We start from the raw sequence: 17,182 nt of genomic DNA, 5'->3' as shown, positions 1-17,182 counted from the left end.
CCATGGCCACCAGCATTCTTGATACTTACCAGGCACCAGACACAATTCTGGAACCTTCCCCCAGCCCCCAGCTCTCGGGCGCTGCTCAGAGAGGGGCTGTGGCTTACTAGGGATGCAGGGTTCCACAGGGTGGAGGGGTCCAGCTTTCAGGAAAGGACGCGGCTGGGGAACAGGGCTGTGCATGCAGAAAAACCCCGCTGACCACAGGAGCAGCCTTCACAGCGGCTTTCAGGCAAGCAGGCACCAACAGCGAGCGAGCCATCATTCCCAGGGCTGCGAGCCGGCACCCACGTGGTCACACGTCTAGAGCTGAGGAGTGAGGGGTCAGGGCTCAGGTGTCCTGCCCAGCCCAAGCCATGAGCCTCTTCCAGGCTCATGTGGCCCAGCAGTCCCTGAACGGCCTTGCTTCTCTGGGACCCCTCCACCCACGCTCACAAGTCATCCAGGGCCAGGGACTCTGGACCCCACTCCTCCAGGGGCTGTGGGTCCTCTTGCTCCATCTTAGGGGGCGCCCAAAGCCCCAGAGACTACCTGCCGGCTCCCACTCCCGCCCCTCAAACAAGCTCTGCACGTGGCCTGGAGTATGACACCCCTCTGCCCTTGGTCCCGCACTGTACTGTGAAGACCCCTCCAAGCCGGGGCTGCAAGGAGGCAGGGGCCAGCGGGAACGAGTGCTAAGGCGAGGGGGAGTGGCCTGGGCAAAGGTGAGGCCGAGTGCCCACCTCGCTGGGGCCAGTGAAGGGCCTTCCATGCAGCTTCCCGGCCCCTTCCCCGCCAGTCTTCCCTGCCCCTCCTCCACCAGTGTTACCTGCCCCTCGGGCCTTCGGCCTCCCCATCAGTGATCCGCAGCCTGGCTCCATTCCTGGTTGTCACTCTAATTCACTCGAAAGAGTGAATGGCTGACACTCAAGGATTGCTGTGCTTGAAGAGGCAGGGCTTGCAATTTTTCTGGAACAATCCCTTTCTTCAGGAGGAGGGGTCTCTAAGGCAGGTGAGCCAGGTCCCCCTCCTTGTCCCCAAGTCTGAAATCCCATCATTCAACTTGGGTTCCTCGGGCCTCAGAGGCTTCTCAGACTGTAAGAGGCTGGGAGGGGAAGGAATCCTGTCCGAAGCAGGTGCGTCCGCTACCACTCATGCTGGAGAGGACGGGCTGCCTGTCTTCTGTGGCCAGGGACACAGGCTTGGGTCCCATCCTCAGACCTCTGAGAACTGCCTGCCAGGCCCCCATGCAGAACCCTTGATAGGCAAGCCTCAGTTTCTCCACACCCCACTCCTCTTTCTCCTCTCCTCAGCCTTATAGCTGGAGGGCAGGGGGCTGGGGGAGGGGGGTCACCCTAATGCCCTGGACTGGGCCTCACGACTCCTCCAGGGGCTTGCTTCCTCCTCCTGATGGCCAGCTCCTTCCCACTTCAGCCTCCTCTGTGGGCACCGAGGCCCAGGAGCTTCAAAAGTCAGACCAAGGCTGTCCTTGGTCCCACGGGGGCAGAGGTGAGCTCTGTGCGCGCCCCCTCTCCACACTCTCACGGGGACAGGGCATGAGATCTTTGCGTCCCCTCCCTGTGATCTCCCTTTCCAGATTTTCAAAACGCCCAAGTGACGTGAAATGGAGTGTGTATTTATATCCGACGTAAACAATCTCCTTCACGAGATGTCCTCGTCTGGAATTAAAGCTGTTTATTCTATTCTTGCCCACGACTCTGCTCCTGGGCTAGTGGGGGACATGGAGCTGGCGGAGGACATGGGGCAGGGTGGCAGCCCTACGCATGCTCCAACTCTGTGTCCTGCAGACCAGCAGGGCTCCACAGGGAGGCAGTGGCAGTGGTTTTGGGGTTTTGTCATCCCTGCTGGGAGGCAGATTTAGGGGACTTGAACCCTGCCCGGCTCTGATGGGCAGGGGATGGAGGGGGCATAAGTGGCCGACTTGCCAGCAAGGTGTGGGCATAGCAGCTGGGTGGGGGGCATGGACCAGAACAAGGGGCTCCATCCCTGATCCCAACCCTGCCTACCCAGGGCAAGGACGTGGAGGTGGGTGAGGCAGCCAGACCACCCACATCCACTGAGTCCTAGCATATCAGCAGAGACACAGCCTAGAGGGAGAGGGAGGGGATGGGTCAGCTGCTCCGACACACCAGGGAGAGGGAGCACTGGCCTTCTTGTGGGCCTACTAAGTGCTGCTGAGTGGCCCCTTCTCTGAACGTGGGAGGGTGAGATGACCACCTCCATTCCTACAGGAGAAACTTAGGCTTTGGGGGTGGCCAGGGAGGGGGCTCAAACCAGGGCCCCCAGGTGCCCAGTTCTTGGTCTCTGGTTTGGCCCAGCGGAGCTCCGGGTGGGGACGCGCTGTTTGGGGGCCCATCACTCCCACAGTCTGGCACCCGCGGCGGCCGGAGGCGTCTGGAGGTAAATATTAGGGCCTGTTTAGATTAAGCTCCATTAATAGCAGGAAATGTCGCCTGGGTGCCTGCCCCAGCTTCCTGGAGGCCTGAAGGCATGGAGCGGGGTGGGGGTGCACTGTCTAAGCTGGACACCCCCCTGTGTGCCCTACTGGAGCTGGACACCCCCTATCTCCACCCCCTCCCCCACGCCCTGCTTGCCTCCTGGCTTAGCAGCTCCAACTCCAGCCTCTTCACACACAGCCCCTCCTCTCTCCTTCAGGGCCGCTGCAGCCCAGCGCTCTGTGTTCCCTGCCCCATCACCTCCTGGGGTAAATCTTCACGAGATGAGAGGGGACCCACCGGCCACATCTGCCCACCCTCCGGAGCTGGGCCCCCACCCGAAGGGGTCTGTGCACCCAATGCACAGAGGAGAAAACTGAGGCTCAGAGACATCGTGGGACCAACCCAAAGTTCCCAGGCGCCACCTCAAAAAGGAGCTGGAATTCCCCTCCCAGCCCTGCCTGACTCCAGGGTCAAGGCCACCCCTTACTTCCTGACACCCCATCAGGAGTCACAGAAAGCTGTGGGCCGGGGAGAGGGGGCAGTCAAGCTCAGCGTCTGCAGAAAGTCTCTGGCTGTGGAGGGGCAGGCCCAGGTGCAGGAGGGAGCGGAGGGCTGAGCAGGAAAGGCGGGAGGAGAGAGAGGGGCAGGGGAGGGGCTGCGGCTGGAGGGCCAGGACAGGCCTGGGGAAGTGGCTCCGCCCATGAGACCACACTCTCCTGCTCCCAGGCCTGTCCCCTGCCATTCCCTCCCCCGGACGGTCCCTCACCCCATCTCCTCGGACTACCTGCTCCGTGACTCCTGGCCCTGCCCCACTGGCCCAGCAGCCTGTGCCCAGCCCCAGCCAGGGCCTCCCGCTTGTCAAGTCCCACCCCCTCCTCTGCCCCTACTCTTCCTGGGGCCGCCTCTTGAAGCTGATTCTTCCCCACCCCCACCCCACCCCCACCCCAGGACAGGCCACGAGGCCCAGCCTCGCCCTCCAGACTGGACCCTGCCCCACCTCTCCTCGGCCTCACCGAGCCCTCAAGGACTCAGCACGGATGACCCCTTCACCATCCCTCGGCTCGTTCTGGGCCTCCAGGTGTGTCTACCTAACTCTCCCCTGCAGCACCTCTCTGGAACTCAGCTGGAGCTGGGGCCAGGCCCCCTGCAGAGCCCTGGGGAGTCCTGTGCTCTCGTGGTGCTGCAGGGGTGCTCAGATCCTACCCCCATGTGGCCAGCCCCAGGGAGAACGGTCAAGTGTTGGGTACAGGACAGGGTCACCCAGGAGGGTTCCAGTGAGGAAGTCGACGTCCTTCCCTTCTGGGCCTCTCTTTGCCCACCTGGGCCAGAAGGGACCTCTTCCAGACGGCTCCCAGCTGGGCCTCTCCTGGAGGGTGTGGTGCTGGGAGCACCAAGTGCCACGCAGACCCGGACAGGCTGGCAGGGCCAGGGGTGTTGTACCCCCATTTTACAGATGAGCTCAGCTGCTGCAACCACACACCCTCCTGCCTAGTCCAGCTCGGCCCCTGATTCGCTGATTCCAGGTCACCTCTGAGCCTGGGCTTTGCCCCTGTAGGTGGGAGCCTAACACCAAACTGCAGGTGCCCCTCGCACCCACCCAAGGGAGGCAGCGGAGGCCTGGCAGCTCGGGGGTCCCCCTGAGACCTCAGCCATGTCCCTACCCCTCTCTGGGCCTCAGTTTCCCCATCTGCAATCCACAGCTTAGAACAAATGGTTCCCTAGCCCTGGTGTGCGAGGCACCCACCCAGTGCCTTTGGGCCCTGCCCACCTCCTCTGCTGCCCCGGCCCTCAGCACAGCCTCTGCCTATCATGCCTGCATGGGGACGCCCTCACAAGTTGACACCAAGGGCGGACACGGGAAAAGCTCTCTGTGTTTATAAACCAGCCCCAGGCTCTGTGGCTGTCCTCCTACAGCCCCCCAGCTTCCCAGGGCACCAGCGTGAGAGGGGAACTCGCCCAGCACCACACCACAACCCAGGGAGGTCTCGGGACACTCCACTGAGATGGAATGGGGGTGGGGCATGAACCTGGGTGGGAGGAGTGGGCCAGGTGGGCTGTCACTTGTCCTGCACTGGAACATCAGGGACCCGGGTGCCTCCCTGGCGTGTCACAGCATCAAGGGGCCTCTGGGTGTCCAGTGTGCTGTCTGACCACCCAGTGAGAGCTGCCCTTCGGACTACCACTTGACACCAAGGGCCAGTCAGGAAATGCCACGTCATCTACGTGCTCACTATTTCGATGACATTATAGCATCACTGGGTTTTGGGAATCCTCGGTGTTTTACATCACGGGAGTCCACAGGCATCTTCAGCCACCAAGGGTCCCCGGGGAAACAGGCACTGACCATCTGAACCTGGTGTGCCTGGGCGGGGCTCCCAGGGGACTGGGAGTGCTGGGGCCACCACTCTCCTGGTACCTGCCTCACTGTCCATGAGAGGCCCATCCCCTCCCAAATGCACTGCACATTTTACAAACTATTCTGCTTGGAAACTCGGCAAATGAGCTACCTGTGGGGGGAAGGGGGCAGCATGGGGGCCCAACACCCATCAGACTTCACATCCGGGCCAGCCTGGGGGCTGAAGGGCATCAGATCCCCTGTGTACTGCAGGCATCCAGGCGGTACCAGTGGCCTGGGGTCAGGGTCCTCCACTCACCCCCACGGGTGCCCCTCTTAGTGGCCTGGTGGGGGTGCAGGGTTGAGGTCCAGGAGTCTGAATCCCCCACCTCAACCATCCTCTCCGGAACAAAGCCATGGAAGGGTTCCGGGGAGCTCCCAGAACCCTAACTCAGGAGATCACAGAGAGACTGCCACAGCCCAGCCCAGAGCAGACCCTCCAGAATACAGCCCAGGTAACAGGATGGCCCAGCCGCCAGGCCCCTGAATCACACTAGCCCTCAGCAAGTTACATGTCTTTCCTGAGCCTCAGTTTCCTCCTCTGTCAAAGGGAGATTGCCGACACCCTAGGCCTTAAGGCAAAGTTGCGAGAATTAAGTGAGTGCATATGGATCTGTGTGTAGGCACGTGTGTGCCTGCGTGTCTGTGTGTCCACATGCACGCAGGCATTCATGTGTACATGCAGGAATGTGTGTGTGTGTGCGTGCGTGTGTGTGTGTGTGTGTGTCTCAGTCCACTTTCTGTTGCTATAACCACATGTGCAGAACACCACAAACTGGCTAATTCCTAATGACTAGGAATTAATTGGCTCAACAAATTCTGAAGGCTGGGAAGTCCAAGATGGAGGGGCCCCATCTGGTGAAGGCGAGACACAGAGAGAGACAGACAGAGAGAAAGAGAGCAAGAGAGGGCGTGCCAAACTTGTCCTTTCCTAAGGAACCCACTCCCAGGATGATGAACCATTCCCTGCTTTTACCTTTCGTTGCTTTGGAGGAAAAGGAACCATTCCTGAGATAACGCATTAATTCATTCCTGAGGATGGTGCCCCCACGACTCAAACACCTCCCAGTGGCCCCTCATCCCAACCCTGTCACACTGGTGATCAAGTTTCTGACACGTGAACCTAGGGGGACCCGTGCGAACTGCAGCAGTGTGCATGTGTGAGTGTGTGTGTACGTGTACCCATGTACAGTCATGCGTCACTTACTGACAAGATACATTCTGAGAAATGCATCATTAGACCATTTCCTCATTAGGGGAACATCACAGACTGTCCTTACACAAACCCAGATGGAACGGCCTCCAGCACCACTCGGCTGCACACTGTAGCCTTTGCTCCTAGGCTGCAAACCTGTACCGCATGTTACTGTACTGAGTCCTGTGGGCAACTGTAACACAGTGGTAAGTATGTGTGCATCTAAACAAATCTACACATAGAAAGGGTAACGCACTGTGCCACAGTGTTTCAGTGGCTAGGACATCATTGGGCAACAGCCATTTCTCAGCTATTTAGAATCTGATAGGACCACTGTCATATACGCAGCCAATCAGCCAGCCCTACTTTCTCTGGGCTTCCCCTGGAACTTGCACACACGTAGGGGTGGGCAGAGCTAAGGGGGCACATTCTGGGCCCCAGCCCAGCCTGGGGGAGCCCCTCCAGCTGGCCCCAGCCCCTCCGCTGATCCGCTGGGAATGCCAGCAGGATGGAAGTGCCTGTGGCATGTGACCACCAGGTGGCGCTGCTGGCCTGGGAGAGGCTGCAGAGGCACCAGGCCCCTCTGACCTTCCTCTGCCACCTGCCTCTCAAGGAGTCGTCCCCAGAGCTGGGCAATCCGGGAAGAATGCTCAGAGGATCTGTGATTTCCTGACCAGCCTGGGAGAGGTTCTCGGACCGGACCTTGTTCCAGACTGCCCCTCCCTCTAGGTCTCTTTCCCCTCCCAGGGGAGGGCTTGTGCTCAGGGGTCACAGCCTCGAGAAAGTGTCTGCACTCCTTACCTGAGTGGCCTTGCAGGTTCCTTTGCCTTCCCAACTTGGGGACAAGTGAGAGCGTCTTCACTGTGTGCCTGCCTCAGGCCAGCCTTGCAGATGGAGTGCAGATGGAGTCGGGTACAAATGCCCTCCAAAGTGCCCTCCACCCTCCACGCACAGGCAGGCTAGCTCCTCCCTCCTCTGTATACCCGGACAGGAGGGGTTCTTATAATGCCCTCCTACCAAGCAGAAGGAGGTTGAGGCGCAGCGAAGTGAGCCCTCACTCTGCCAGGGGTACACAGCTGGGGGCAGAGCCCACTCCTCACCTTCACCTTCTCTCCAGTCCCCGAGGCACTGTGCTGCCTTGCAGAGCGAAGCTGCTTTCCCTGTTGTAGAGATGGGTGGGGAGCATGCAGGGAGACAGAAAATGCCCTGTCTGGAGCCACCTCAGCGAAGAGCAGTAGGGCTGGGGCTGGGCAGCTGTGTAGGGGTCAGGGGGCCGCTGGGGAGCTGCCTCTCCTTCTGGATGACAGGCTGCACTTGCAGGGATGTGGGGGGAGCCAAGAGCCCCCATGGCCATCCACGGTCCCCAGGTTAAAAACCTCATTCACCACCTGTGAGCCCAGAGAGGTCAGAGCCCCCCACCCCAAGTCACACAGCCTGGCAGCCGAGCCCGCTGTGTGGGCAGGAGCGAGAAACCAGCCTGAGGGCTCGGATGTCCTGACAGGCAGTCCTGAGCATTGCCAACCAGATCACTGGCACCTGCCCCAAAGCCTGTGGCGAGGGAGAGAGTGCTTGAGTGTGTGTCACTCAGCGGTCTCTGGCCCCTTGGGTCAGGCAGAGGGGACAGGCCCCACCTGTAGGGACAGAGGGAGACAGTGACAGTGTCCAGTAGACCCTGGCCCGACAGCTGGGCCACGCCCCTGCCTGTGTTTCCATCTGCCCACTGCGGTTTGGCTGAGGGTAGCCTGGCCTGGCAGGTGGACACAAGGCCCAGGCCCCAGATTCCTGCAGAGGTCAGTGGGAGCTCCTGTCAGGGGGCCCCAGGGAGCAGGAAGTGTAGCCGCTGGGCCCTGAGACCCTCTGGGGAGCCAGGGCGGGGCCGGGCCAGGGGTCTTTCCAGCCCACTCCCGCTCCCGGGCTCCGAGTTGCCTGCCAGCTGTCTCACTTCCTTCCTGTCCACCGGCCCTCAGGCCACCTGCTGCCACCTTCTCCAGCACTCGCTCTGCCTCACCCATAGGCCTTTGCTGGACTGGGGGAGGCCGGAAAGATGGAAACAACTCCGGAACCCCAGAACCTTGATTCTTTTTGTTTGTTTTTAGTTTTGAGGCAGAGTCTTGCTCTGTCGCCCAGGCTGGAGTGCAGTGGTGCAATCACAGCTCACTGCAGCCTCGACCTCCTGGGCTCAAGCAACAGCCACCCTCACCCCAATGCCCATAGTAGCTGGGACTACAGGCACATGGAACCATGGTCAGATTTTTTTTTTTTTTTTTTTTTTTTACTTTTAGTAGAGATGGGGTCTCAACATGTTGCCCAAGCTGGTCTCCAATTCCTGAGCTCAAGGGATCCTCCTGCCTCAGCCTCCTAAAGTGCTATAATTATAGGTATGAGCCACTGTGCCTGGCTGATTCTTTAAACCAGGATTTGAAATCCTTTCTTCATATCTTGTCCCTGCAATAGCTAATAGTTCTACAACCTTCTATCTAGTCACTTCCCTCTTCCCCTGTGGCATGACCCCCACAAGTCTCTCACAGAGGAAGCCTCAGGCCACAGTGCTTACCAACGACCCCTCTAAGGGGACAAGTTGGGGGCCAGCCTGAGGGAAGGCACTCCCACTGTGTCTGTGTGGGAGCCCTTGGGAGACGATGCTGGCCCAGCAGGGTGGGTGCTGGGCCTGCGGGGGAAGGTGGAGATGCCACACCTGAGAGCCAGCCCAGGGGTCTGTGGGGCCACAGGTGCAGGGGAAGGTGGACAGGCCGGGTAGTCAGATACACTGCCCACCCCTAGAGCCCACCTGAGCCCATGCTAGGTACATAGTGGGGCTGTGTTTGTGGGGCTGGGACCAAATCCCAGGTCCAGCCCTTGACTGTTGTGTGACCTCGGAGCAGGTGAGTTCACCTCTGTAAGCCTGTTTGCTCCTTAGTAAAGCAGCCAGACTCATGCTAACTTCTGGGGTGGTTGAGATGAAATTGTGGGAAAGGGACAAGGCATTCAACTTAGCACCACACACAGCCCATCTATCATTCAGCAAGCATTTACTGAGCACCTACTATAAGCCTCGGCATGGAATCAGGATGAATGAGGGACAATCCCTGTCCTCAAGGAGCCCGCAGCTCCAATCCCCGGCAGTGAGGGCCTGTCAGAAATGTAAGCTGGGCTCAACTGCCTGCTGGAGAGGTGGGGAAGGCTTTCCAGAGGAAGTGACATTTAGCTGGGTTTTGAAGAATGAGTAGGAGTTTGCATCTGGAAGGGCATCTGCTGCAGCAGGAACTGTGGGAGCAGAAGTGGAGATACAGCCGTGTCATGGAAGCACAGGGGTCACAGGGCCTGGCCGGCTGGCAGAGGAACCTCAGGAAGGTCACCTTCCCTCTCTGGGCCACAGTTTCCCTGTCTCTAAATGAGGATAAACGTGCCCGCCTCCCAAATGGGATAGTGGCTGTGGCAAGCACGGGGTGAATGCTAATGTTCCCTATTTAATTTTCCATGTTCTGTTTTGAGGTCAGTCAGGGTTATTTCTGTCCACACTCAACTATTTCCAGGCCCAGAGTCCTCCTTTCCCACAGAGGACAGCGCTGGGCCTGCCCCCAGCCCACTGTCTACTCCCAGGCCGTGGTGGGAGGCTGGGGGCGGGGGCACCTGGAGAAGCAATGCAGACTCAGGGCGGATGAGAGGCAGCGTAGAGCCCCAGCCACCCCAGGAAGCCCAGGGCTCCAAGGGTCCCATTTGGGATGCCCAAGGCTGAGCAGCCCAGTTCCAAGCCCCTTTTCCAGGTGAGGTGGGACAGAGGCTCCCATGTAGTCAGGGAAAGAGAACAGAAGCATTCACCACACCCCCAGAGACTGCCCCGCTGCTGCCCGGCCTGCCCAGGTGAGGAATCTCCCCATCCCCACAGCCACAGTCCTGGTGTGCCCCACCCAGGCTCCTCCCTGGTCTCTCAGCTTCCCAGTTCCCACCATCACCCCCATTCTGGCCCAAGGGGCTGACCGAGGGGTGTGACATCTGGGAAGACAATGGGTGGGGTTAGGGCGCTGCCTGATCTCCTGCAAAACAAGCTGCCTTCCTGGTAGCCCTGGGCAGCTGGCCCAGGGATGGCCCATGGGGGCCCCACCCTCTAGCCAGGTTCCCTGCTGCTGGCCAAGAAGCTGGGGTGCCCTGGGCTGCCTCCCTCTCCCTTCTGCAAAGCCCAATCCTCGCAACCTCTCTCCCACACTGAGAGCCTGCCGGGGGTCCTTCCTGGCCATCCCTGGGCTCAGCCTCCTTGTGGTGGGGCACAGGATTGGGTGGCAGGAAAGAACAGGGGTGGCTGAGGCTGGGGCACAAGGGGGGCAGGGAAGAGACACAGAGTGGAAGGTGGGGAGGGAGAGGCACAGCTGGAGACGACAGTGTGTGGAGGCTCTGGGCAAACACATCTCATCTCCAGCCCGTTCTGAGCAATCCATCAGTGTGGCTGCCCCTGGAACGTGCGGGGGCGCCAAGGCGGAGTTGCAGAGGCTGTTACTGATATTCGTCGTGGGGTGAGTCGGGGTGGGGGACGCATATCCCCACTCAGAACTCTGCATAGTAGATCCCACGCGTCTTGACACCTTCGTCTGCTAACATCTAGAAACCTTAGCATTTGAGAATCTTCAGATCTAAGGGTTCCAAGAGCTTAGAATTGTAGGATTTGTGAATTCTAGAAACACAGGCAAGAAGATCAACTGCAGGGTGTCTCCTCTGCTCATGCAGCCTGGAGGGACCTCTCGGTGATCCCTGCCCAACCTGCAATACCTCCTCCCATCTCCCACCCTCGGACAGCCCATCCCTCCTGCAAGGTCCAGTCCGAAGCCGCCACCTCCCCCAGGAGGCCCACCTGTCCTCCTCAGCCCAGCCTGACTCTCAGGATCGGGCTCACCCTGGGGGCGCCGAAGCCACCAATTCATGGTCCCGGTCCCAGGGGGAGGGCAGGCCTGGAGCAGTGAGAGGTGTGGGCGAGAACACAGCCTCGGTCCCACAAAGAGGAGTTCAAACCCCTACTCCAGCCCAAATGGCCTGGGCAGTGCCCTCACCCGTCCGCTTCAGCGGCCTCACCCGACTACTCACGATGGCTGCAGATGGAAACCGCCCACGCATCTCTCAGCAGCTGAAAGGATGACTCGACAGTGGACGATTACTCGGGTGTAAAAACGAGCAAAGCACTGGCACATGCGACAATGTGAGGGACCTGCAAGGCATCGTGCTAAGTGAAAGAAGCCAGACACGGAAGGCCATGTGGTGCACACACCTCCAGAGACGGCCAGAACAGGCAAAGCCAGAGACAGAACACAGACGTGCTGGCCAGGGCTGGCTTCCTCGGAGGCTCCCAAGGAGAATCTGTTTCCCTGCCTTTTCCAGCCCCTGGGGACCCCCCTGGACTCCATGGCTATGGGGGCGGGTGCCAAGGCCCTGGAGCAGGGCATGACCACCAGGACCCACTGGGAGTTGGCATCTGACTCCCTTCCACCGCCCTGGGTGCCCCCACGGAGGAAGAGCAGACTCTCAGCAACTCTGCCGAGTGGCCTGGCCCATCAGCCATGTGCCCCCTCAGCCTTCCTGCAGCCATTTAGAGACAGCAGTAAACGCTCCTCCATCCCAGTGTGTGGGCCCAAAGCTGAGAGCCCAGCCCAGGTCTCCCAGCTCACAGCCCCGCCCAGGGCCACCCTCTTGCTAGACGTCACATCAATGAGCATCTACCCCGTGCAAGGAAGAGGCCGGCGATGGGGTCCAGCTGAGGGGACAGCCAAGCCCACCAGGCGGTGGCCTCCCCTCACCTGCCCATTCTGGGCTAGGTCAGCTCTACCTGGAGCCCGAGCCCAGGCCCCTCCAGTGCCCTCTGCTGGCTGCAGCAGACTGACCACCCCAGAGACCCTCCTGCCCCTGCCCTGCAACCCTCCATGCCACCCTGCCTCCAACCTCTGTCTTCTGCCTCCACTGCCCCTTCATGGCCCTGCAGGCCGCCCATGCTCTGTAAATCCAGCCCACCTGGGCACCCCGTGAGACCTCGGACCCATCACATCCTGCTCCCTCCTCTTCCCCCACCCCCCCATCTGACTGGCACTCCCTTAGGGCAGCTCCATCGGTGGCGTCCTCTCTGAGTCCCAGGGCCTGGCACTCAGCAGGCCCTGGGGACATCAACCAGGGGCCCTTGAAGCTGTGTCCCTGGACACAGTCTCCCTGCCCCAAGCCCTGGCACCCTCGGCCCAGGCTTGGCAAAAGCTCCTTGTCCTCCAAGGACTCGGCTGCACCAGCCACTCAAATAAATTGATGTTCCCATCTCCGCTGACTCATGGATGAGACCATCAGGGCTCCTGCCAATGGCCACACACACTCCCAGCCCCACCAGAGAATAGCCCTGCATCCTGCGAGGACAATGTCATGAGCCTAAGAAGCCACCAGCTTCCCCTACTCCGTCAGCACCAAGCTCCAGCCTGCTTGAGCTGTGCCAAGGGGCCCCCTGCCTTGGCACTGTTCCTAATAGAGCCTAGGATCTTGTTTGAACCCTACAAGGAGGCAGGGACCCCAGGCATCATCTTACAAAAGAGGAAACTGAGGCTTGGGGAGGGGAGGAGCTTGTGGGTCCAAGTTCCCTGCCGCCTGTAACACTGTAGGAATCAGAACCTGGCCAATGCCTGGAGGGGGCTTCCTTGGCCAGGGCTGAGCCTCAGGCTGCCCCCACCCCATCTCTCCCCCACTCCCATTGCATATGGAAACCAGAAAATCAATCCTAAGACCCCCAGCCAAATGAACGGACCCTCGTCTTGGCCAAGGACATTCCAAAGATAACCTGAAAAACGAGTTCAGGCATCTCCCATCGATTCTCTCTGCAGCCTGCTGCCTGGAGGCGTCATCTGCACGATGAAACCTTGGTCTGCACAACCCATTATCTCAACCCAGACATTCCTATCTACCGACAATAACTCTTTCAACCAACTGCCAATCAGAAAATCTTCGAATCCACCTATGACCTGGAAGCATCCCTGCTTCCGGTGGTTCCGCCTTCCTAGGCGTAACCAATGTACAGCTTATGTGTATTGATTGATGCCTTGTGTCCCCCTAAAATGTACGAAACCTAGCTGTGGCCCCGACCACCTTGAACACATGGTCTCAGGGTCTCCTGGGGCTGTCATGAGCCCCCGGCCATTCATCTTTGGCTCAGAATAAATGTCTCAAATGCTTTACAGAGTTTGACTTTTTGTTGATATCTACCTTCAGGGAGGCCTCACTGCAGACTCACTGGGCCGTGGGGGCCTCAAGGACCAACATGGCCCCTCCTCTTGGAACAGACGGCAGAGGGAATCCCCCCAAACCAAGAGGACTTGGGGACCCTGTGGCCCAAATGGGTCATTTCACAGAATGGGAGACGGAGGCCCACACGGGGAATGGAGGACAGAGAGGTGGAGCAAGGCCCTTCCGAGCCCTGAACGGCCCCTTGACACTTTGTTCCCCCTTGCTGACAGGCCTGTGACTGGGTGGGCCTGGGTCTGCAGCCCTACGGGGCCTGGAGGGACAGCTGTGTGAGCAGAAGGTGCCTTGTGGGCCACGGCACAGAGGTGTCAGGGCCCAGCCGCGTTCAGCAGGAAGGTCTGTGAGTGGAATGTGGGAGTGCAGCAGGGTGCGGGGCAGCCAGCCTGCAGCTCAGATGCTGCTCTGGGGCCTCGGCTGTGACCACGCTCAGCCTCTGTGTCCTCCCCTGTAAAGTGGGAGGAATCGCCTTCCACACAGGACTCAGGGCTGGATGAGGGCTGGGCAGCCACCACCACCTGCCCTGGGGCAGCAGGAGCTGCAAAGCCAGGCTCAAGGCCTGGGGGAAGGAACCTGGCACTGGGTGCCCAGAGTCCAGATGAGATGGGTATGGGGGGAAGGAACCCAGCACTGGGCGCCCAGGGCCCACACGAGATGGGTGTGGGGGGAAGGAACCCGGTGCTGGGCACCCAGGGCCCACACGAGATGGGTGTCGGAGGAAGGCGGCCCCACCCAGGCCATCCCAGCCAGGGCTCAGGGACTTTGCCCTCATGTTACCCTCTGGATTTTTTGGAACATTCTGCTGAATAAAAACTGGATTTAAAAAAGAGGCCAGGCACGGTGGCTCATGCTTGTAATCCTAGCACTTTGGGAGGCCAAGGTGGGCAGATCACTTGAGGTTAGGAGTTCAAGACCAGCCTGACCAACATGGTGAAACGCTGTCTCTACTAAAAATACAAAAATTAGCCAGGTGTGGTGGTGCATGCCTGTAATTCCAGCTACTTGGGAGGCTGAAACAGGAGAATCACTTGAAACTGGGAGGCGGAGGTTGCAGTGAGCCGAGATCGCGCCACTGCACTTCAGCCTGGGCAACAGAGAGAGACTCCATTTAAAAAAAAAAAAATGAAAAATAAAAAAGATATATTCTATGAAACTCTATTTGGGGTACGCTCTCGTTTTTAACAAGTATTTAAGAAGTATGCTGGTGCAAGGTGTCTCTAAACGCTTCACAGTGTTATCTTTAGCAAACATTTCATCTGATGGTCTTTTGAATGAGGAGCTCCTGAACGTTCGGCAGAGGAGGCGGAACAGAAGAGAGAGGGCAGGCAGGGGCGTCTCCCTTCTAATCAAGGTATGACTAAGGGCACAACTTTATTTCCAAACAGTGGACAAACCGGGAGAGGGAGAGTCTGGCGAGATGAAGCGATGCTATTAGTGCAGCTGACATGTCAATCACGGGGCTGGCACCGTTCACAGCTCTGAGGCTGCTGGATCTTTCCTGCCTCTCACCTCTGCTCTGCTCAGGCAAGCCTAGCCGGGCAGGGACTGGAGTGGGGGGCTGTTTTCCAGTTCATAGAGGAAGTCACAAGGCCCTACGACACTCAGGGCCTCGGGAAAGCCGGCCAAGGACCAGAACAGACAGCGCCTACTCTTGGGTTAAGCATCACCCTCTGTTTGAAAAATAGAAGTGAGGCCAGGAGTGGCTCACACCTGTAAACCCCAGCACTTTGGGAGGCCAAGGCGGGCAGATCACTTGAGATCAGGAGTTCAAGACCAGCCTGGCCAACATAGTGAAACCCTGTCTCTACTAAAAATACAAAAATTAGCCGGGCATGGTGGTGGGCACCATAATCCCAGCTATTCGGAAGGCTGAGGCTGGAGAATTGCTTGAACCCAGGAGGCAGAGGTTGCAGTGGGCCGAGACTGCACCATTGCACTCCAGCCTGGGCGACAGAGCAAGACCCTGTCTCAATAAATAAATAAATAAAATTTTTTAAAAAAATAATAAAAAAAAAAACAGGCTGGGCACGGTGGCTCATGCCTGTAATTCTAGCACTTTGGGAGGCCGAGGTGGGCGGATCACTCAAGGTCAGGAGTTCAAAACCAGCCTGGCCAACATGGTGAAACCCTGTCTCTACTAAAAATACAAAAAATTAGCGGGCGTGGTGGCACGCACCTGTAGTCCCAGCTACTCAGGAGACTGAGGCAGGAGAATCGCTTGAACCTGGGAGGTGGAGGTTGCAGTGAGCTGAGATCATGCCACCGCACTCCAGCCTGGGTGACAGAGCAAGACTCCATCTCAAATAATAATAATAATAATGATAATAATAAAACAGAAGTGGGTAGGGCACGGTGGTTGACACATATAATCCCAGTACTTTGGGAGGCTGAGGCAGGCAGAAGGCTTGAGCCCAGGAGTTCAAGATTAGCCTGAGAAACACAGTGAGACCCCATCTCTATAAAAATAAGTAAATAAATTAGCCAGGCATAGTGGTGCCAACCCATAGACCCAGCTACTCAGGGGGCTGAGGCAGGACGATTGCTTGAGCCTAGGAGTTTAAGACCAACCTGGGCAACATAGGAGACTTTGTCTCTATAGATAATTTTTAAAAATTAGCCAGGCCTAGTGGCACACACCTGTAGTACCAGCTACTTGGGAGGCTGAGGCGGGACGATTGCTTGAGCCCAGGATGTCGAGGCAGCAGTGAGCTGTGATGGTGCCACCGCACTCCAGCCTGGACAACAGAGCAAGATTCTGTCTCTAAAAAGAAAAAAAAAGAAGAAGTATTCATAGGAGGATCACAGAAGACCCCCAACGCCCTGGTGATGTCACCCTGAAGTCCAAGAGAACCGAGGCTGGAGTCTTGAGGGGAAGGACCTGGCCTGGATTGGGCTGCAAGCCTCAGCGGTGGAGCCAGGTCTAAGACACTGCTCTCCATCATGCTGGGCTTCCCCTGCGGTGCTGCACAGCGTGGGCTGGGCACCCTCTCTGGGATCAGCTTGCTCCATGCAGGATGACAGGGTGGGCCTCAGGGACCTGTAGGGGACTCACCACCCACAGCAGGGACCCAGGTCCTTCCCCATCTGGCTGGGGTCAGCCTGGGAGGGGCAGGGGTCCGCCTGCCTGATGCATTGCCGCCTGCTCCCTACCCCCAAGCAACACTCCGGTCACTTCTTCCTTCCGTACCAGGTCTTCGCACTTGCTGTTCCCTCTGTTTCCCGTGCCTTTCCTCAGGAGAGCTGCTATGCCTCCTTCAACACACAGCTGGGCTGCTGCATGATCTGGGAAGCTGCCTCTGAGCAGAGGCAGCCACTGTGCCCCAAGCCCCGTGGGCCCTCGTCCTCACCTCCATTCAGCTGTGGCCCTGCTGGATGGTCACCATCCAAGTTGATACTCTCTTTCCCAGGGCCCTGTGAGCCCCATCAGTGCAGAGACTCCATTTGCTCTCTCCAGACTCCCTGCGGCACCTGGTCCAGGGTTCCCCACGGAGGAGCTACTCCATGAAGGCTCAGCGACCAAATGTGGAAGTCCCAAACATGGGCTCCAGGGAGGAGGAGAGACAGGCAGGGGCATGCGGTCAGATAGGGACAGTGAGGACACCACTCACAGGCTGATCTGTGTCACCCACATAGGAACCCTGGGGAGATGCCATTCTCTCCTTCCCAAGCTATAGGAAGGGGAAACTGAGGCTCAGAGACATAAGAAACCTGCTGCGTTTCAGGAGTCTAACCCACCAAGGACCCCAGGATGCCTCACACCCTCCCCAACCCCACTTCCCAGCACCAAGTTGAAGACAAACTGGACTCACACCCTGGCCAAGGACCACCACCACCCGCCGCTGCCCACATGCAGCTCCGGTCTTCCTGCCTGGAAGCGGGCATGAGTGTGCGTGTGCACATGTC

The sequence above is a fragment of the Hylobates moloch genome, unplaced genomic scaffold, assembly GCF_009828535.3.
Source record: "Hylobates moloch isolate HMO894 unplaced genomic scaffold, HMol_V3 SCAFFOLD_9, whole genome shotgun sequence".
Lineage (NCBI taxonomy): Eukaryota > Metazoa > Chordata > Mammalia > Primates > Hylobatidae > Hylobates > Hylobates moloch.
The sequence above is the reverse complement of the archived record's forward strand: the minus strand, read 5'-3'. Positions refer to the sequence as shown.